The sequence below is a fragment of the Arachis duranensis genome, chromosome 4 (genome assembly GCF_000817695.3).
Source record: "Arachis duranensis cultivar V14167 chromosome 4, aradu.V14167.gnm2.J7QH, whole genome shotgun sequence".
NCBI classification, from domain to species: domain Eukaryota; kingdom Viridiplantae; phylum Streptophyta; class Magnoliopsida; order Fabales; family Fabaceae; genus Arachis; species Arachis duranensis.
Window position 1 is genome coordinate 72,649,593 of NC_029775.3, and position 6,819 is coordinate 72,656,411.

General features: G+C 36.1%; 1 non-coding gene and 1 pseudogene across 1 annotated transcript; one reads left to right on the forward strand and one right to left on the reverse strand.

Annotated features, from left to right (window-relative positions):
* The first annotated feature begins 1,286 nt into the window (after positions 1–1,286).
* Positions 1,287–6,819, forward strand: part of LOC107484689 (N-carbamoylputrescine amidase-like) — an 81,819-nt pseudogene continuing 76,286 nt past the window's right edge.
* On the reverse strand, positions 5,349–5,455 carry LOC127747235 (small nucleolar RNA R71). The gene has a single exon (XR_008009037.1). It is a non-coding gene; the product is annotated as a small nucleolar RNA R71 (small nucleolar RNA).

Consider the following 6,819-nt stretch of genomic DNA (forward strand, 5'->3'; position numbering starts at 1 on the left):
TGCATGAAATTGTGATCATCAACAGTGGCACCAAAAACTTGGTAGCGCTCTCAAACGTGAATCACACTTTGTCACAACTTCGCACAACTAACCAGCAAGTGCACTGGGTCGTCCAAGTAATAAACCTTACGTGAGTAAGGATTGATCCCACGGAGATTGTTGGTATGAAGTAAGCTTTGGTCTTCTTGTAAATCTCAGTTAGGCGAATTCAAATGGTTATAAAGGTTTCGAAAATAATAATAATAAATAAAGCATAAAATAAAGATAGAGATACTTATGTAATTCATTGATGAGACTTTCAGATAAGTGTATGGAGATGCTTGTCCCTTCTGAATCTCTACTTTCCTACTGCTTTCATCCAATCCTTCATACTCCTTTCCATGGCAAGCTGTATGTAGGGCATCACCGTTGTCAATGGCTACTTCCCATCCTCTCAGTGAAAATGGTCCAAATGCTCTTGTCACAGTACGGCTAATCATCTATCGGTTCTCGATCATGTCGGAATAGAATCCATTGATTCTTTTGCGTCTGTCACTACGCCCAACAAACCCGAGGAGAATCGCGTAGCCTCCATCCAGATCTTCGTCGCCACCTCCAGACTCCAGCGCGCCCTCCGTCGCAGCTTGCAGTCCAGTCTCTGGCGCCTCCAGCAAGATCGTCTTCATCGCAGTCATCAGCCTCTTCACCATCCGGTATCCAGCAAGTCCGGTAAGTCCATAATAATTATTATTGTAAGGTTTTTGTAGGAGCAATTTGTAATATATAGATTTGACGAAAATTGTTCTTGTTGATGGAATTGTTCTCATTGTATCTAATAGAAATTGTTATCATCGATGGAAATCGTTCTCATTGTATATATCCTTTGATTTGAAATAGATCTGAATGAAATTGTTCTCAGCCTTTCGAGATAGAGAAGCAGGGGAAGGGTGTTAACCTTCTGTTAAAAGACCTTGGATTTGTCGTTTGTATTATAATTTAGGATTTTTTTTAATTTTTTTCTAATTTTGTTGTTTTTTCTTTTTTTTCACTCAAAACCCCATGTAATTGCTAGGTAATTGATATGATGTTTAAAAATTGGTATTTAATTTGTTAAAAAAATAAAAAATTAATATTTAATTTTGTTGTCTTAAAAAAATAAAATATTAATATTTAAGATGCATCAATGTGTTTCAGAAATTATTATGGGAATATTTTATCATGAACGATCAATCAATTATGACTGCACTTTCTTTGCGAGAATATTCTGTTTGAGTAAATGGAGATAGAGATGCCATAGCACATACGTGAATTTAATTTTCAGAAATTGAATTTTGAGATATCTATCACCCAATTTTATTTTGTGTTTTTTAAATTTGAAACCAAAAACCCTAAACGCATATCTTCATTGTTCGTGTTTTCCACTCCCTCAGTCTCAGTCTCCTCTCCTCTGTTCTGCAAGGTAGTGATTCTCTCTGTGTTTTTGCCTCTTTTTATGTGTGGCATTTAAGCTCCTCTAATGGCAGTGCCAAAGGCTAAGAGAGTTAATGCAAATAAGGTTATAATAGAATATATAGATACATGAGGTTTGATGTCCAATTTTTGGAACCTTGAGTTATAATTAATATATCTTGCTTCTACCGTTTTATCATTATTGCTGTATTGCTTACAAATATTCTTGCTCTGTTTTGCGATGTTTTGCTGCTGCAGATAGAGGGCATGGGCAGGAACATGGTGGAATCAGCACTGCAGTTTGCCTGCACCAACGATGTCGATATCAATGTTGACACTGCCGAAAGGTTGTCTTCTTACCTTATTCTCTTTCAATCAATTGTGTTTTGATCTGGGCTCATGAAACCCATGTTTGGAATTGAATTCATTTTCGGAAATATCGACCTTGCTATACTAGTTTATGAGTTGCCCATGTTCAAAGAATCCCTTTTAGCTAGTTTATGAGTTGCCCATGTTCAAAGAATATCTTTTAGCTCTTGAATCATCTGAATATAGTTCACATTTTGAACAAATAGTATGAACATTAGAATTGAATTCCATATGCCATATGAGATGTAATAGCTTCCTTGGAGTAGTGTGTGTGCACAAGGGAGATTGACATTGCTTAACTTGTCATTTTTACAAGTTGGGAAATCCTTATGTTAACATAAGTAGTTGTCATGTCAGTTTAAAATTATTTGCTGTTAATGGTTTATTTGTCCTGCTCAAATAATCTTTATATATGCAAGAATATGTACTGCTGTTGTTTGAACTTTGCCACGGAGTTTGAATCAGCATTTGATGTTTCCATATGCCATGTTCCTGAGTATCAATGTCGTTCTTATTACACTACGGGTTTGCCATTGGTTATTGCTGTTCTTGAATAAATCAAGGTGCCATTCAATATTGGAAAGAATATAGCATATATACGGCTACAGATCTCCTGCAAATAAACATAAAATAGACTAACAAACTAATTAACTAGTAACTAGATAACTGAGCTGTAATTTAATCAGATGGTTATTGATTGGAGATACAACAAAGTTTTCTGAACTTCGAAAGTAACTGATAATGGGTTGTAAGATTAACTCGATCAATCGTTGAGCAACCTTTTCCCAAATGAATTGGCAATCTCAATGTTAGTTCATAAAGGATCGTCATTAAGAGTTTCCTATTTTTTTTTGACTTGCAATTTATATTTAAAAGATTACTTTAGTTTTATATGTGTTTTTGACTTCTATTTTATTTGTCGAGCTTTGTTATTCATTTCCTATTTCTTATATGTGCTGATACGAGACTATGTATATATTATTCAATCACAAAAGTGAAATGTATGATATGTGATGCTTTTGTTTGCTCCAGGCTGGTTAGAGATGCTCATAAACAGGGTGCAAACATTGTTCTCATTCAGGTGTGTGATGCGTGAGCATTTTATCTATCTTTTCCTAGTGAATTTGCATCTAATTTGTTGAGTTTAATTAAGAATTAATTATATTTTAGCCACTATGGATGCTATTTTGAGTTTTGTGCAAATTTATTTATTTTATGTAGCATTCGGAGGGATTTGATGAAGTTTCTGCAGAGAAAAAGAAGAAACCAAAGAGATGACCAGCGAAGACCGACGCGGACGCATGGCTCACGCGACCGCGCGGAATGGAGAAATCGCAATGACGCGAACGCGTGGACTGGAATATACACAAATGACGCAAGCACGTGCACGACGCGGACGCGTCACATGCGCGATCTGCAAAAATACAAATGACACTGGTTACGAATTTTGGGCTGTTTTGACCCACTTTCCAGCCCAGAAAACACAGATTAGAAGCTGCAGAATGGACAGAGCAAGTGGTCCTCAACCATCAACTGAAAATCTGTTAATTAATTCAAATTTAAATTAAAATTTTATCTTTTAGAAAAAGATATTATTTTTAATTTTTTATTTTAAACCTATTAGGATTAGTAATAAATAGAAACTCTGTACATTTAGACAAGCATCAGATTGTTACCAGAACCTTTATTTTTCTTCTCTGAACCATGAGCAACTAATCCTCCATTATTAAGGTTAGAAGCTCTGTCTATTTGTAATGGATTAATTCGTTTGATCTTTCTAATTTATTCCATGCTTTGATTTATATTTCAATAATTGTTTTTGCTCTTTATTTTATGAATATGGGTGGAACGGAAGTATGACACATGTTCTAATTGAGTTCTTGTAAAACTTGGAAAAGCTCTTTACTTGAACAACAGCTTGGAAACATATTATCCTAAATTTTAATTATTTGGATTTAATGGGATACGTGACATATAATTCCCTTATTTTTGGGTAATTAGAATTTTTGTGGCATATAAACTAGAAATTGATTTTTATCCTCTAATTGGAATTAACTGACCAATGAATTGGCAGTTAATGAATTCTAGAGGAGACTAGGAAGGTCTAAGGAATTAGGGCCTAGTCACATATAGTTTGCCATGAAATTATATCTTGCATGATTAAATTAGATAGTAATAAAAAAATTAATCCGGAAAAATAGATAACTCTGAAACCTTAACTATCTTCTCATTATATTATTCCCAACTTATTTATTTGTCTGTGTTTAATGCTCTTTGAATACCAAAACACCCTTTTCTGCTTGCCTAACTAATCTTATCAAATACTATTGTTGCTTAATCCATCAGTCCTCGTGGGATCGACCCTTACTCACGTAAGGTATTACTTGGTACGACCCGGTGCACTTGCCGGTTAGTAAGTGTGGATTATAAATTCTGCATCAAGTTTTTGGCGCCGTTGCCAGGGAATTGATTGTGATTAACAACTATTAATTGTTTGATTACTTAGATTAGGCGTTTTAATTTTAATTAGTTATATTTTATTATTATTAATTTTTGTTTTCTAATTTTTTTAGTTTATTTCCCGTACAGTTCGTTCGTCCCCTCTGTTTCCCTTACGTCCTTTTGCTTTGATCTTTCTTTTTTTTTCTTAGTTCGTTTGTTTTTATTTTCATTTTATTATTTCAATTTTATTTCTTTCTATTTTTACTTTCTTTTATTTTTGTTTTTGTTTACTTCCATTGTTTTATTCTCTCGTTCTATATTTTATTAGTTTTAGTTTATTTTTATCTCAAAAAAATAACAATAATAATAATAAAATAAAAATAATAATTTTAAATAAATAGCACTAACATTGTTCTTAATTTCTGAAATTAAGTTTGGTGTTACCTAATTATTAGTTTCCTTCTATTTATTTTATTCAATATTTTTATCTCTTTACACAGGTTACCTCACTGGGAATTCTCTGCACTCTAACGTAGAGATTCCCATTCTTTCTTGTTTTCTGGTTGTTTATGCGCAGGAACAGAGACAAAGAACATCACTTAGACTTTGATCCTGAACCTGAAAGGACTTTTAGGCGGCGTTTACAACAAGCAAGATTTTACAAGGCTACAAAATCCACTATGGATCTCAATAATAATGCTAATGTCAATATGGCAAATCCGAATGGGGATGATCAACAAAGGAGAGTGCTTGGCTCTTATTCTACCCCTACTTCGGATCTTTATGGAAAAAGCATTGTGGTGCCCCCTATTGCTGCGAACAACTTTGAGTTGAAGCCTCAACTGGTCACCTTGGTGCAACAAAATTGTCAGTATCATGGCCTTCCCCACGAAGACCCAAATCAGTTTATCTCTAGTTTTTTGCAAATTTGTGACACCGTGAAAACAAATGGAGTAAACCCAGAGGTGTACAAACTCATGCTCTTCCCGTTTGCTCTGAGGGATGGAGAAAAACTATGGCTAGATTCTCAACCAAAGGACAGTTTGGATACTTGGAACAAAGTGGTTACTGAGTTTCTCACAAAATTTTTCCCACCAAAGAAGCTGACTAAGCTTAGGATGGAGGTTCAGACCTTCAGACAGAAGGATGGTGAGACTCTTTATGAAGCTTGGGAGAGATACAAGCTACTGACTAGGCAATGCCCTCCAGACATGTTCTCCAAATGGACACAAATAGACATATTTTATGAAAGCTTGGGTGAAATATCCAAAATGTGCTTAGATAATTCTGCAGGAGGTTCATTGCACAAGAAGAAGACACCGAAGGAGACTATTGAGCTTATTGAATTAGTTGCTAGCAACCAATATTTATACTCCTCTAACAGGAATCCTGTGAACTCTAAGGCTCCTCAGAAGAAGGGTGTCATGGAAGTGGAAACTCTTAATGCTATTCTTGCTCAGAACAAGCTTATGTCTCAACAAATAAATCTTCTTACTCAACAGAAGGGTGGCATGCAAGTCTCAGCTATCAACCCCGAAATTCCCCTCAAGAAGCCTCGTATGACATGACAGGTAATTTTGTGCAGAATGATAACTATGATTATACTCAAGCCTCTTCTGAACAGGTCAATTACATGGGAAGTACTACTAGAAATCCCAACAATGACCCCTGGTGGACGAAATTGTGATCATCAATATTGGCTCTTTGGCATATACACAAAAACTATTGTGTCTCTTGGTTAAATTCACAACTCCGTTCAACTAACCAGCAAGTGTACTGGATCGTCCAAGTAATAAACCTTACGTGAGTAAGGGTCGATCCCACAGAGATTGTTGGTATGAAACAAGCTATGGTCACCTTGTAAATCTCAGTTAGGCAGATTAAAATGGTTTATGGGTTTCGAAAATAAAGATAAAAGAATAGATTAAATAAAAGGATAGAAGACTTATGCAGATTCATTGGTGGGAATTTCAGATAAGCGAATGGAGATGCTGCATGGCTCAAGGACGCCTGCTCTCCTACTGCTTCAACTCAATCCTTCTTACTCCTTTCCATGGCAAGCTTTGTATAGGGGTTCACCATCAGCTGTGGCTACTTTCAATCCTCTCGGGAAAATGATCCTATGCGGCTGTCACTCGCATGGCTAATCGTCTGGAGGCTTCACCTGGCCGAAGGCTACATCCCATCCTCGCAGTGAAAACTACGCTCACGCGCTCTGTCACAGCACGGCTAATCACTAGTTGGTTCCCGCTCCTACTGGAATAGAATCCCTTGATTCTTTTGCGTCTGTCACTAACGCCCAGCACTTGCAAGTTTGAAGCACGTCACAGTCATTCATTACCGGAATCCTACTCGGAATACCACAGACAAGGTGAGACTTTCCGGATCCTCATAAATGCCGCCATCTATCTAGCTTATACCACGAAGATTCTGTTGGGGAATCTAAGAGATACACATTCAAGCTCGGTTGCATGTAGAACGGAAGTGGTTGTCAATCACGTGCGTTCATAAGTGAGAATGATAATGAACGTCACTTAATCATCACATTCATCATGTTCTTGGGTACGAATGAATATCTTG